The sequence below is a fragment of the Dromiciops gliroides genome, chromosome 2, assembly GCF_019393635.1.
Source record: "Dromiciops gliroides isolate mDroGli1 chromosome 2, mDroGli1.pri, whole genome shotgun sequence".
Lineage (NCBI taxonomy): Eukaryota > Metazoa > Chordata > Mammalia > Microbiotheria > Microbiotheriidae > Dromiciops > Dromiciops gliroides.
The window spans coordinates 421,785,442-421,801,571 of NC_057862.1; positions in this window are offsets into that span (position 1 = coordinate 421,785,442).

Sequence of the window (16,130 nt, forward strand, 5' to 3'; positions counted from 1 at the left end):
TCCATAAGTTAGGTGCTATTATTATCCCTGAGGTGTATGGGGTGTTCAGGGTGTACTTGTACCTCTGGTGTGAGGGCTTGCTGAGCTCTTTTCAGGGCTGCTCATCCACCTTTAGTATCCACCTGGCTCTCAACTCTCCCCTGTGGCTCCAAGAAGCTGTAGCATGCACAGTGGCCATGCCACCCCTGCCCCGGCCCAGGGGAAAACCATCTTGACAGATGAACAACATCATTATTATCCCTCTTTTGTATTTGAGGAAACTGAGGCAGATGGTGGTTAAATGACTTGTCCAGGGTCTCACAGTTAGTACATATCTGAGGCTGGATTTGAACTCTGGTCTTCCTATCTCGAGGTCCAACTCTCTATCCACTGGGCCACCTAGCTGTCTATTATGAAACTCTACAATCTTCCTATCCTACCCTCTCTTTGTCCCAGTCATAAAAATGTCTAGTTACGGCTCTAGAGAGCTTCCATTCACATAGTGCCTTATAGTTTACAAAATTCTTTCCTTACAATAACTTTGTGAGTCAGTGCAAGGAGTATTATTCTCACTTTACAGATATAGAAAATGAGACACGTATCTTGTCTATACTTGTTTCAGAGTGAATAATTCACCTGGAAACCAATGTTGCCTATCAGTAGAGGAGGGTGGTGAGTATGATGATTTTATGGAAAGCACTGAGACATAATACAAGGAAACTGTACTTTGATACAAAGGCTTAAATTGGGTTATTCTACCCATTTGCTTAGGGAAACTATGTGGCACAGTAGACAGAGAGCCAGGTCTGGAGTCAGGAAGACCCCAATGCCTGTGTGACCCTGGGCAAGTCACTTAATTGTGTTCGCCTCAGTTTCTTCATCTGTAAAATGAGCTGGAAAAGGAAAGGGCAAATGACCACAATATCTTTGCCAAGAAAACCCCAAATTGGGTCATGGGGAGTCAGAGGTGATTGAAATGACTGAACAACAAACTTATCTGCTTCATTCTCTCTCATTCACACTCTACTGGCAGTTACAGCTCACACTCCCTAACCTGCTATTCACGACTCACTATGATCTCTTACACTTACCTCTCCAGCTCTATTTCATGTTATTTCCCTCTCCAAAGTCCATGCTTCAGAGAAACTAGACAACTCTCTGTGTTTTCCCATCATTCCTGCTATTTTCTCTGGGCCTGCAATGTCTTCCCTCCCCTTCACTGCCCTGAATTTCTATTTGTTCAAGTCTAATTTCATCTTCTCCAAGAAGACTTCTTTGGTTTCCCAGTAAACATCAGCCTTTCCCCCTCAGACTTCAAGTAATACTTTATCTGGGACTACATAATGCACTCATCTGTTGTTGCAAATTGTAGTTATTTATATATATATATATATATATATATATATTAATCCTACCTACCAAATTTTAAGGGGCATTTGGATTGCTCAATGGATAGAGCACCTGAGCTTGGAGTCAGGAAGACCTGAGTTCAAATCCAGCCTCAGGTACTTACTAGCTATGTGATTCTGGGTAAGTCTTTTAACCCTGTTGGCCTCAGTTTCCTCATCTGTAAAACGAGCTGGAGAAGGACATGGCAAACCACTCCAGTATCTTTGTCAACAAAACCCCAAATGAGGTCATGAAGAGTTGGACAAGACTGAACAACAACAACACCACATCTTTAGGTACAGGAAGATAAGCATCATATCTTATCTAGACCTTTATATTGGCCCTAGCTTTGAGCACAGTAATAGATGTCAAACTGAATTAAATCGATTTGAATCACAGTCTCTCTACCTATGTTATTAGGAACAGCACTGAGACCACAGAAAGTGATTTTTGGGTTTTTTACAGCTCTGATTTTGGTAGAGGAATCCAATTTATATTTAGATCAATATGATAGCTCTGTTCCTGCACCTTTGGATAGTGAAAAGAGTATTGACCTTGGCCCTAGGAAAATTGTGTTTGAATATCTACTCTTCCGTTTACTTGCTATGTAACCCAAACACATTGCTCTCTGACTCTGTTTCCTTATCTGCAAAATGGGAATAATAACACTAGTACTATCTACCTCCATGGCTGTTGGAACAAATTGTTCTCATCCACCCATTCCACTGGGGAAAGTCTTTACATGCTTGAGGTAAACAACCCCCAACTCACTGACAGGTTTGAGGCCTGTCAGTTACGCTTAACCTGGCATAGCCCATCTGACAAGAGGGTTTCTTTTCTTTCCTTCCCTCCTTCCTTCCTTCCTTCCTTCCTTCCTTCCTTCCTTCCTTCCTTCCTTTCTTTCTTTCTCTCTCTCTCTCTCTCTCTCTCTCCCTTCCTTCCTTCCTTCCTTCCTTCCTTCCTTCCTTCCTTCCTCTCTCTCTCTCTCTTTCTTTTTTTTTGGTGGGGCAATGAGGGTTAAGTGACTTGCCCAGGGTCACACAGCTAGTTAAGTGCCAAGTGTCTGAGGCTGGATTTGAACTCAGGTCCTCCTGAATCCAGGCCAGTGCTTTATCCACTGCGCCACCTAGCTGCCCCTCCAAGATGGTTTAATGGAGGTGTGATACAGCTGTGCATGCTACAGCTTCTTGGAGCCACAGGTGAGAATTGGGAGACAGGTGGACATGAAAGGTGGATGAGCAGTCATGAAAAGGAGCAAGCCCTCACACAAGGCAGGTGCTGTGGATTGCTTAAAGCTTGATCAGATATCAAAGACTCCAAGGTCATCCATTGTATCCCAAGTCCATCACCAGTCATATTGCCTTTTGTCCTGTCACTGGACGTTGATGAGGCTGATGCCTTGTGACAATTCTGCCACACTGAAATCCAATTCACTCATAAGTCAAGACATTAGTTCTCTTTGAAAACAAAGGACAAACAACAACTTATCTACCTCACAGGGTTAATGCAAGGAAACTGTTTTGTAAACTTTACATCATTATAAAAATAGGAATTATTCTAATTCAATAAACTTTTTCAAGCTAATTCTAGAGGGATGTTGTACTACAGTGGAGAGACAACCAGTTTTACAGCCAAGATGAACTCTGAGATTCTGGTTTTGTGATCATGGACGTCATTCAGCATTTCTCAGTCCCAGGCAATGTTCTAAGACTCTTAAGTTTCAGAGAAGGTGCCAATCTGCATTGGCAGAGAGAACCTCCTGACCCTATACTAATGAAAATACAGGTCTGGTTTTTTGTTGGTTTTTGTTTGTTTGTTTGTTTTTAGTGAGTCAATTGGGGTTAAGTGACTTGCCCAGGGTCACACAGCTAGTAAGTGTCAAGTGTCTGAGGCCGGATTTGAACTCGGGTACTCCTGACTCCAGAGTCGGTGCTCTATCCACTGCGCCACCTAGCTGCCCCCCCAGGTCTGTTTTTTTAAAAAATGCTTTTCAAGTGCTATGCTTTTCAAATGCTGTCACTAATTAGGTTAATTTGAGGCACCAAGATTCCCTATTCGTTTTGATATTATTTCTCAATTTCTGCCCCCTCTCCAGTATAAGTGCCTGCTGGCTCTGGTTTGTGGAAAGAGAGGCAGGGACTGATGAGGAGAGGAGGGGTAGGTGCTTGGAACTATTATCATTGGTCAGGGGCAGTGCCAATTTTGGAGAAAAGCCAAGTGATCTGGGTGTAAGCTGATCCTAAGTGAAGAGCTTGATCGGAGCCTTGAGCCAGAATCTAAGACAAGGAGGGAACCTGAATCTGGCTTCTGGGTCATTCCCATTTGGGATGAAGCTAGTCCTTGATCTCTGTACCCATAAGAAAGCTGAGATTTTGAGACACCAAAACCTTTTTCCTTTTGTGTGGGTGAGGTCTCCTTGAACCTTGCATTTCTGATCTCCCTGATCTGTCCTTTCTGAGGAGACTGCCAGACAGCCAGAGACTTCCCAAGCATCCTGAAGAGGCTCCTAGCATCGAAGGTAGAGTTGGAGCTACAGTGAAAAGAGTCTTAAACTTGGAGCTCAGAGGCCTGGGTTCAAGTTGAGAGCCTGCCACTTACGAGCTGAACAACTATGAGCACGTGATTCAACTTCTTTGAAGTTGTTGTTCTGCAGTTCTGTCATTTCAGTCGTGTCCGACTCTCTGTGACCCCATTTGGGGTTTTCTTGGCAAAGGTGCTCCAGTGGTTTTCCATTTCTTTCTCCAGCTCATTTTACAGATGAAGAAACTGAAGCCCAAAGAGAAGTGATTTTCCTCACAGGATGGTTGGGAGAAAAGGGCTCAAAACACCTTAAACCGTTGCAGAGGCAGGAGATGCTGTAACTATCAGTTGTCAGCATCCCAAAGCCCCAGCCTGCTAAGGGGCTTGAGGGAACAGAAAAGGAGGTCTCAGTTCTGGCATGGTTTCTACTTAGGGCGCTATGTGGTTGGGGAGGGGAATGTCTCTTTCAGGAGGATGGGAGGTTCAGGGGCTTCCCTGAACCTGAGAAGAATAAAAAGCCAAAGAAAAATCAGATTTATATGAAGGCCAGCCCTTAGCAGATGCCCTTGGGCCCTGCATTCCTCTGACAACATTCCTCCCTCCCTCCCCCCAATTTCACTCACCAACCCCCAATCTCAGGATCTGTGGGACGGAATTTCTTTCTTCCATGTGTGCTCTGACCTCTTCATTCTCCCAGCTTTTAGCAGTGACATCGGGACAGTTCTATTCCCTTGCTGGAGGCTAATGAAAGGGGCCAAAAGGGGGGTGGTATAATGGGGTGGTGCTCATGGGCTGCGGGGAAGGGTCACCACAGGGCAGGAGCACATCTGGGGAGTGGGTCTAGGATGGGATGGGAGCATGGCTGGGTGGTGTGCCTGGAGTGAGCATCCTTCAAGGAGTTCTTGGGCCAGTCAGGAATATTAGGTGTGGACACAAATAACCCTAATATGCATTAGGGTGATAACAGTTATATGAGATGGTCAAACAATGGGTCTCAAGAGCATAGAGGAAGAACCAAGGATATCAGGGAAGGCTTTCTGGAGGAGGTGATGTTTGAGCTGGGCCTTGAGGACAGTATGGACAAAAGCGAGAAAGTACGGCATCTATCTTTGGCAAGTAATCCAATTTGCCTAGGAAATAGGGAACATAAGAGGAAGCCATATGAGATGAGACCGAGAAGAGAGTGAAGCCCCCAAAAAAGGGCCTTAACTGTCAGAACTGGAGCTTTGGCCGTATCTTGTTGGCAGCCCAGAAGCCGAGGGAGGCTTTTGAACAGGGGAAATAGAATGTTCAGGGAAGTATAGGAGGAAGATGAGTCTGGCAACATGTAAAGGATGGATCTGAAGAAGAGGGACTAGATACCCAGAGACCCCTTAGCAGGTTACAATTGTTCAGAGGAGAAGGGCTGAACTATGATGATGGTGATGGGAGCAGAGATGAGACACGGACATCAGAAAGTTAGTTGTGAAATTAGAGAAAACTTGGCAACTGACTGGATTTGGGGGGAGCTGAAGGAGAGGGAGAGTGAAGAGTAGATGTGACAGTGGTCTGTGGAAAGTTTGGAAAATTGGAAGGTGAGGTTGTGCCAGAGGAGAGAGGAAGCTTAGTTGGGGACTTTCAAAGCAAGACTTGTAGGTGGAGATGTTTAGCAGGCAGTTGGAGATGTGGGCCTGAAGTTTGTGAGAGAGGTTGGGACTGGGTATATAAGTCATTCTCATAAAAGAGGCAAAGGCATAGGAGTTAAAGCCTTAAGACTGCCACAGGAAGGTTTGCAGGGAAGAGGGCTGCGGATGAAACTTTGAGGCAGGAGCAAGAAGGGGAATTAGCTAAGGAGACAGAGAAGGAGTAGTCAGAGGAGGGGGAAGAGAGCCAGGTTTGTTTTTCTTAAAAGACACTTATCCTCAATTTGACTATGTGTCTTGGGGGTAGGGGGAAAGGTATGAGGTGGGGAAGGGAAGAGTTCTGGTATTGGAGTAAAGAGACCTAGGAATGAATACCTGTTATGCTTACTAGCTGTGTGACCCTGGGAAAGTCACTTTCCTTGAATGAGAATCAGTTTCCTCATCTGTCAAATGGGGAATCCTTGTACTCCCTGACTCACAGGGTAGTTGTGATGATGGTATTTCATAACCATGAAAATACTTGAGAAAATGGGAATTATTTTTGTTGAACACATTCTCCTCCTTTCAGCGTCTTCATTTTCCACTCCCCCCAATTCCCCCACCCTGTTACCTACTCCCCCCACCCCCAGCCCAATGAGGTCTCTCTGGCCCAGCCAAGCAGCTGCTGATGGCCACCAATCATTACCCACATACTACTGGGTTCCATTCCCAAAGCTCTTCTTATTAGCCAGAGCTGCTCTCCATTTAACACGCCTTTGAAATCTTATCTTCTCATCTTGTTTTCTGTTTCCTTTTTATGCTGGGACCTCATCTGTTTGCCAGCATTCCCTGACCAGTGTCTCCCATGTGTTTTCCATTTGGAGGGTGATGTGTCTCCCACCACTTCTCTCCTTCTGGCCTTTCTAAGTGGTGTCAGTCACTTGGCTTTGCTACCAGTTGTTCCCCACTGCCCCCCCACCCCCAGCCCCTTGGCCTTGGCTTCTCCTCAAATCTCGACTCCAGTATTTGCCATTCTAGGCCAGCTCTAAGACTAAACTTTGGGTTCTGAGGTCAGTGGCGCTCTGGCGAATCACTATCCTCTTCATTTCAAGAATTTCCCTTTGCTCTCCTCTGGAATTGCACCCCACCCCCCTCTATAAGGACCTTATCTTCTTGTCTGGAACCATCACCCTTTGTAAGGGGGTGGGGGTGGGTGGTAAGTGGGTAAGGAAAGAGAAGTGACCTTTGACTCTTCTGTCCTTCCTGAAGCTCTTTCTCCTGTGGTTTCCAGGTCATTGCACTGACCTGCTTCTCCTCCCACCTCTATGACTGCTCCTTCTCTGTCTTCTTCCTTTTGACTTCAAAGTCTCTCCAAGGTTCCATCCCTGGCCCTCTTCTCCTCTTTGTAAGGTCTTCCTGTTAACCCTCTCCTCTCCTATGGCTTTAAAGGCTTTAATTATAGGGGAATGACTTACCCATTTATATATCAGATCTTTCTGGCAAACTCTATCCCCACATCTCCAGCTACCTGCTGAGGATCTCCCTCTGCCTAGTGTCTTCTTTCTCTTTAGGGGTCATCATGTCCTGTTTCGAGGCTTGCTATCTTCTCTTCTATAGACCATCACCTACTTTTCTCTGGAGAACAAGGGAACATATAAATAAATGTCTTCTCCAGAGAATGAAGGAGTTATCCAAAGTCATATATTTCCTTTTTTGGCAGGTGGGATGCTGTAGTAGAGAAAGCACTGCATTTGGAGTCAGGAGGGATTCCAATTCTGCCTCGGCACTTTATGTCTAACCTTAATTCTGAAGTGGCTGTGTGACTCTAGGCAAGTCACTTAACCTCTCAACTTTATCTGTAAATGAGGATGAAACAGCACCTACCTGTATTAATATGGGCTTAGGGAGGTTCAGAGTGTCCAAGTCTTATATAGGAAAAGGCAGCAATCGCCTTCATCTGCCACTTATGTTGCAAGGGGGAAAAACCAAGGGGTACATGCTTATGGACAGAATTCCTAGTTGCAGCCCTTGGTATCAGGGAGAAGGAGGTAAGTTCTGCCATTAAAGTATTGTTGTTGTTGTTGTTGTTGTTGAGTCATTTTTCAGTTGTGTCCAACTTTTCATGACCCCATTTAGGGTTTTCTTGGCAGAGATACTGGAATGAGGCAACCAAGGTAAACAGGGTTGAGTGACTTGCCAGGGTAACACAGTAAGTGTTTGAGGTCAAATTTGAACTCAGGGCTTCCTGACTCCAAGCCCAGGTCTCTATCCACTACTCTATCCATTAGCTGCCCTATATCAAGGCATTTGGTCTTCAATTTAGCCCTTGTTCTCTATATTCCCCAAATTAAAGACTTGGAAAACAGGTACAACTGCAGAATCCCTAGTCACAGTCTTGAATGCTCACTCATGCTACTAAGGAGGGAGGGAGGGAGAGAGTGAAAGAGAGACAGAGAGACAGACAGAGACAGAGAGACAGAAAGACAGAGACAGAGACACAGAGAGGGAGGGAGAGAGAGAGAGAGAGAGAGAGAGAGAGAGAGAGAGAGAGAGAGAGAGAAGCAATCTTTACTGAGTGGAGATAGATCCAAAATGTAGGGCCACGTGATCAGGGAGGATGGACTCACACAGGGAAGTCCAATGGGCTCCTGGATGGAGTTAGGTGACCAATATGAGGAAAGTGGGATGGATTTTTACAGGGCTCTTCCCTGAGTCAAGCAGGCCTGGGCATTGGGAGCAAGGGAGTTCAGACCTGGGTTGTAGGTCAAGGTTCAGGACTGGTGCTGCCTCATGCTGGGAAGAACAGAAGGAAAGAGGGCTTTGGACTGTTACTGCTGGTCTTACTCTGACAACTTCCTTATCAAGAGGGTTTTTTTTTGTTTGTTTTTTTTTAGTGAGGCAATTGGGGTTAAGTGACTTGCCCAGGGTCACACAGCTAGTAAGTGTTAAGTGTCTGAGGCCAGATTTGAACTCAGGTACTCCTGACTCCAGGGCCGGTGCTCTATCCACTGCACCACCTAGCTGCCCCTCTCATCAAGAGTTTTAAAGTTTCCCCACAGCTTCTTCATCTCTCACATTGTACAGGGGGGCTGCTTTATTCCTTATATTAACTCTCAGGGTTGTTGTAAGAATCAGATAAGATAAAATATATTAAAAGACTCTGAAAACCTTAAAGTGTTATATAACTGTTGGCTCACATTATTTGAGTTCACTACTTCATCTTCTCTGGGATAACCATCTTGACACTCACTACCTGTATGACCAAGTCTCCTCATCTCAGTTTCCTCATCTGTAAAATAAGGGGATTTGACCAGATGGCCTCTAAGGTTCCTTCCAATTTTGAATCTGTGACCCTATCATGCTTATGATCTCTTCTGGGATCATCACCTGGGATCATCTTTCTTGGGGAGCATTACCTCCTTTTGGGGGAAATTACTACCTTCTTATGCCTGGACATCACCACTTCCTTTTCTCTAAAATTATGCACTCACTAATTTAACACATATTTATTAAGTTCCTACTATGAATAAATGAAAGAGCATTTATTTAGCACTCACTATGTATCAGAACTGTGCTAAGTGCTGGAGATGTGAAGTATAAAAGAACGGTACTCCCTGCCCTCAAGGAGCTTATAGTCTTATGTGGGGAGGAAACAATACATATAGGGGAGTGGTGGTCATAGTACAATAGATCAGATTAAGATACTCTTTTCAGAAGCAGTGGTAGTATAGAACTAATTACTGTTCCTAGAGCAAGAAAGGAAAAGTGGAGAGTGCAGAGGGAGATGACAACAAAGCATGGTCTAGTGGTTAGGGTTCCCCAGACATGGTGAACTCTCACCAGTCAGGAGACCAAGGCATCAATGTGAGACCTGGAGTTTCAAGGGGTATGTGTGTCTTTCATCTATCCATCATATCCATCTATCCACCCATCCATCCATCTACCACCATCCAGCCATCTACCCACCCACCCATCCATCCATCTACCACCATCCATCCATCCATCCATCCATCCATCCATCCATCCACCCACCCATCCATCCATCTACCACCATTCATCCATCCATCTATCTATCCATTCATATTATGTGTAAAGTCCTGTCCTGTGTGTATGGTATGGTTCTGGGTGCTGGGGGAGATATAAAGCTTGGATAAGATGTGGCTGAGGCAGGTTGGTGGCAAAATGGATAGAGCACTAGACCTGAAGTCAGGAAGACCTGAGTTCAAATCCTGCCTCAGACATTTAGGCAAGTCATTTAAGTGCTGTCTGCCTCAGTTTCCTCATATGTAAAAATTAGTATAATAATAAGACTACCTCTTGGGGTTGGTTGTGAGGATGAAATGAGATATTTGTGAAGTGTTTTGCAAACCTTACAATGCTAAATAAATGCTAGTTATTTTTATTATTTCTGCCCCCATTTAGCCAAAGTCAAATAGCTTCTATTTCTACAATACTTTGTCTTTTATAAAGTGCTTTGCACAAGACACACTATGAGGAAGGAGTTAGTATATTCCAGTGAAAAGAGAAATAGTTTTGTAGTCAAAGAACCTGGGTTCAAATCCTGATTCTTTTGCCTACTACTTGTGTGGTCTCTGACAAGTTGCTTCACTTCCCAGGACCTCAGTTTGTCTCATTTGTTAAATGAGGAATCAGAATAGATATTCTCTGAGCTCTCTTCAGCTCTAGATTTATGATCTTATCAACTCCATTTCATAACTGGGGAAACTGAGGTTCAGAGAAATAAAGTGACTTGTCCTGGGTCACATATGTAGCAATGGCAGAGGTCAGAAAACCCCTGGATTTTGACTCTAAGATCAGTGCTTTTCCTACCACCCTGCCCATGTGACTGGCTGAAGTCAGTCAAGGAGAGTGGGGGATGGGTTGTATTAGTTGTCATCCCCAAAGATGTGAGTTTCTCCCTGGGGATTCCATGTCCAAGAACCCCCCCCCCATCCTCTTATCCCCACTAACAATGTCCAACTTCCCAGGCCTTTTACATTTTCACATGTCAGCCCAATTGTGACTAGCTTTCCCCTCCTGGGGAGGAGGGAGGGTTTCGGAATGAATGCGGTTAGTCTGTGTGACCAATGGAACGGACACCCCTAACTGGGAAGCTCTGCTCTTGGAGGCTGAACATAGTGTTCTGGAATCCCTTAAGCAACAAGGGAGACAGCATAGTGTGGGATAGAAAGTAAGCTCCTTGACATCAGGAACCATTGTTGGTTTTGCTTTCTCTGTATCCCCAGAGCTCAGCACAGTGCCTAGCCCACAGCAGGTGTTTGATAACTACTTGTTTGCTGGATTTAAGAGAGCCTTGGGCTGACCGGCAAAGATGTAGGTTCTTCTATTAACCTGATATGTGACTTTATGCAGATCACCTCCCTTATCTAGAGTACAGTTTTCTTATCTGTTAAACAAGGGTGTTGAGCCCTCAACACATAGATAGAGATCTTCCAGTTTATCTCAGAGGCTTTCCTGGAAGAGATCCAAGGGGCAACATAGCACGATGAAGAGAGCCCTGGATTGAAGGTCAGAAAACTGAGTTTGGGGGCTAATACTTTCTAGCTGTGCAACTGTGGGCAAATGACAACCTCTTTGAGCCTCCATTTCTTCATCTGGAAAATGGGGATAGCAATATCAGACTCACAGGCAGGGGTGTGCTGGTAAAAGTTTAACAGTCGGCTCTGCTCTCCCCGCAAATGTAACCCACCACATACTTTTAAGTTTAATACACACTACTAATATTTTTTCTATCACATTCTTAAATCTAGACAATCAATAAAACAATAAATCAAGCCCTCATATGTAGTGTTTGCCAATTTCTGAGTCATTAAATACTCACACTGAAAACTTAACAACCATCTCTTCTGAACCAGTAAGAATGGGTTCCAGCACACCCTTGCCATAAGGCTTTTGTGAAGAAAGTGCTTTGGAAACCTGAAAGGTTTAGTAAAAGGTGAATCATTATTACTGCTACACTGACCTCTACTTGGTAGGATTCCCAGTGTGGAAGGGCAGCTCACTTGACACCAGTGCCCCTCTACTTGTTCTGATGAGAAATTCCACTGTCAGCCCCTTCTAGTCCCTTCTTGCCTCCACTGTAGACCTTAGGATTCGGAGATGGGAACAGGCCATTCTTCCTCATAGGACACTGGAGAGTCTTGACCCCAAGAATGCGAAAGCTCCCTTTTAGCACTTATAGTCTGTGATCCTAACTATGTCATAGAGTACCAGCCATGTGCCCAGCCCTGATCTGTGAGGGACACAATGGAAGGCCAATCCTTCCTCTTGAATACCTGGACCATAGGAATATTTTAGAATGTCAGAGTTGGCAGGAACATTAGAATATGTAATGTTAAAATGGGGAGGTTTTTGGAATATAGAATGTCAGAGCTGGTATGGACCTTAGAACACAGAATGCTATGGAAAGAAGTAACTCTAGAACATAAAAAAGTCAGACTGGGAAAGGACAAGAGATCATCTAGCTCCCCCTCTAACATTTTTTGGGGGGGTGGGGCAATGAGGGTTAAATGACTTGCCCAAGGTCACACAGCTAGTGTATCAAGTGTCTGAGGCTGGATTTGAACTTGGGTTCTCCTTTATCCACTGGGCCACCTAGCTGCCCCCCATCATTTTAATAACTGCTGACTTTCATACAAATGCTTTAAGGGTTGTAAAAGGCTTTACATGAACATTATCTTATTTGAATTTCATGACTCTGTGAGATAGTTCTACAGGGACTATTGTCTCCATTTTACAAATAAGGAAACAGAGGTCCAATGAGGTTAAATGATTTGACCAAGGTCACATTAATAGTTAATGGCAGGGGTGCAGCTGGATTCAGGAGGACCTGAGTTCAAATCCAGCCCCAGACACTTGATACTTACTAGCTGTGTGACCCTGGGCAAGTCACTCAACCTTCATTGCCCCACAAAAATAATAGTTAATGGTAGGGATAGAACTTGAACCCATAGCCCTTGACTCTTAGACTAATGTTCTCTTTACTACATAACACTGCCTTAAGTAAATTAATTCCATTCCTAGACTTCATATATTGGAAATGGGGTGCAGGGTGTATTTGGGGAAGACATGGTACCTCTGGTGTGAGGACTAAAGACTACTGAGCCCTTTTCAGGGCTGCTCATCCACCTTTGATGTCCACCTGATTCACCCAACTCTCACCTGTGGCTCCAAGAAGCTGTAGCATGTGCAGTAGCCACACCCTGGCAAACCATTTTGGCAGATGGGCTAAACCAGGTTGAGGGTAACTGAGAGGTCTCAAATACTTCATTGAGCAAGAGGGATGTCTACCCCAGGTATGTGAAGACTTCCCCTCGTGGAATGGGCAAATAAGAACAATTTATTCCAAAAGCCAAGATGGTAGCTGAAGCAGGCACTGTGGAATGCTTAGAGCCTGACTAGACATTGAAGATGTCACGGTCATCCATGGAACCCTGGATCATGACCAGTTATCGTGTCTTTCCCCTGAACTCTGATGACTCTGGAAGAGAGAATGAGGTTGATGACTTTGTGCAACTCCACCTCACTTAAATCCAATTTATGCATTAATCAAAAGACATCACCCATACCATTCTATCATTTTTACCTACCTCAAAGTCCTGTGGTGATGTGGAAGTGATGAAGGAGCAGGTGTGAATACAATGGGAGCTGTAGTCACAAACTTGCTTATAGGTGGCCCAGGCTATAGAGTACAGGACTGAAGCATTAGTGGCATTCAGCAGCCCCCTGGGTGTCTGAGCAGCCTTTTTTTTTTTAAAGGACCACACTGCTCACCTCCTGGTGTGAGGAAGAGGTTAGAAAAGGCGCCCCAAACATTGTCTGCTTCACCCAAACCTGGCTGTGGCAGGTGAGGCTCCCACCCCATGGTCAAAACACAAAAGAATGTACAAAAACTTTTGCAAAGATGATTCCACTCACCATTAGTACATGAAATGTGTGCATGCTTATGGACAACATGAAATAAAAGATGAATAGTTCCTGTTGCAAGAGAACTTAATAAGTATTACACCCACATAGCAACCCTGAGTAAAACAAGGCTGGCATATGAAGGCCAGCTTACCAAAGTCAGAGATGGATACACATTTTTTCTGGAGTGGCCACAGTGAAGGGGAGTGCCATGAAGCTGGCATGGGTTTTGGAACGAAAACTAATCTAGTCAACAAACGTCTATGCCTACCAAAAGGAGTGAGTGATTTTTTTAAATTAATAAAGTATTTTATTTTTTTCCCATTACATGTAAAGATAGTTCTCAACTGTTGTTTATACAGGCTTTCCAATTTCAGATTTTTCTCCCTCCCTCCCCTCCCTCCCCCCTCCCCTAGACAACAGGTAATCTGATATAGGTTTTATATATATACATAATAACATTAATCCTATTTCTGCATTAGTCATGTTATAAGAGAAAAATCAGAGCAATGATGAAAAAACCTCAAAATAGAAAAAACAACAGCACCAAAAACAAAAGAGATAGTATGGTTCATTCAGCATTTGCTCCACAGTTCTTTTTTTTTTTTTTTCTTGGATTTGGAGATCCAAGGAGTGAGTGATTTTTTGCCACTTATAGGAAAGCACCATGCCACCATCATCATTCTGTATGCTCTCACCATGATGAATCCTGAGGAGGTCAAAGAAAAATGTAATAAATACCCAGAGACCTTTATCATCAAAAGAGGACACACTTATAATTCTGGGTGACTGGTAGGCATAGACAGACCACTAGACATGACAGAGAGCCCTTGGGCAGAATAGAGTTGGAAACAGCAACAGCAATAGTTACTACTGAAGACTTGTGCATCTCATAACCTTCTTATCACTAATACTGTCTTCTGTTTACCTAAACGCAACAAAATTTCATGGATGTACCCTAACAGCAAACATCAGCATTTAATAAACTAAGTCACTGTAAGCAGAAGAAATAGATAGGCCCTGAGAGTGATGAAGGTGATGTGTGTCACAGAGTGCTAGACTGATCATAGACTTATCTTCTCCAAGCTAAATATTTGCTTTCAACAAAAGCAGAGGCCCCAACGCAAGATGACTACCAGAAGACTTAATGTCATCAGATTAGAGTGCTTCTCTGAGTGGGAAGTTTGTTGCTAAGTTGGAGCAAAAGCTGAGCCAACACATAGTTGGCAACAATGGGGCAGAAAAGGAGTAGGCAGCTTTCAAAGATTTGGTGTACAGCATTGCATTTCCTCATCTGGTTCAGAACACTCACAATTATCAAGATTGGTTTGATGAAAGTGGTGGGGAAATTCAGAAACTGCTAAATGAAAAACAAGAACTCCATAGGGTTTGCCAGCGGGATAGTTTATGTCTCAAAGAAGGCTATGTTTAACTCCATCAAAAGTAAAGTGGGAAAGAAGCTTAGAGAGATTCAGAATGCTTGGCTCAGGAAGAAAGGAGATGAAATTCAGTTTTTCACTGAGGGTAACAATCCAAAGCACTTTTATGATGCCTTCAGGCTATTTATGGGACAAAGATCTATGATGCATCTCAACTACTCAATGCTGATAGAGCCACGTTGATTAGTGATAAGGACATAATACTGGAGGGATGGGCTGAACACTTCCAATGGTGCTCTCAACAGACTGTCATCAATCAATGCTGAAGCTATTAACCATATAACTCAGTTTGAAGTCAATCCCTCTCTAGCTGAACTTCCAACTGAAGAAGTCTTGAATGCCATGAGGCTCCTTTTGTGTGGCAAAGTGACTGGCGCTGATTCTATTCCGGCTGAGATTTACAGGGCAGGGGATCCACTGCTCATACTAAAGCTGACTAGCATATTCTGGGTTATATGGCTAGAGGAGGTTATCTCCCAGGAGTTCAAGGATGTCTCCGTTGTCTATCTCCATAAAGGTCAAGGAAATAGATTGCCCTGTGACAATGGGGGGGGGGCAGAATGTTCACATAGACTATTTATTTATAGCCTTCCAAGCTTGTTTTTCTTTGTATTGCTCTGATCAGCCATAGTCGGACACACTGTAACCTGACTCTATTTTTGTTTCTGACTCATTCTGTTCCTCTTTGAGAATGAAGGACAACAAATAACCAACCAACCAACCATATTGGAAGTATTCTCTGCTCTGCGGCACCTTCTTTTGATTGGTTGATTCTTTCCTAAGCAGTCACATTAATTTATTCCTCTTCAAGCTTCACTTGACTCTCCCAGAGGTTCTCTACAATGCTCTCAATCTAGGTACCTTCATCAGTTCTCCCCTTCCCCCAGCTTTTCTATTCCTTTTTATATGTAGTCTTCCCTCATTAGAATATAAGCTCCTAGGGCAGCTAGATGGTGCAGTGGATAAAGCACCAGCCCTGGATTCAGGAGGACCTGGGTTCAAATGCAGCATCAGACACTTGACACTTATTAGCTGTGTGACCCTAGGCAAGTCACTACTCCTCATTGCCTTGACAAAAAAAAAAAGAAAAAAGAAAAAAAGAATGTAAGCTCCTTGAGGGCAGGGACTGCTTTCTTCTGTTGGCTCTCTGGCTGTTCTCCAGGCTTAGGAACCCTCTCCCTGCTCTACTTCCTGGTTTCCTTTAAGTCCCAACTTAGATTTCACTTTCTACAGGAAGCCTTTCCCAAACCTTCTTAACTCTAGCGCTTTCCCTTTT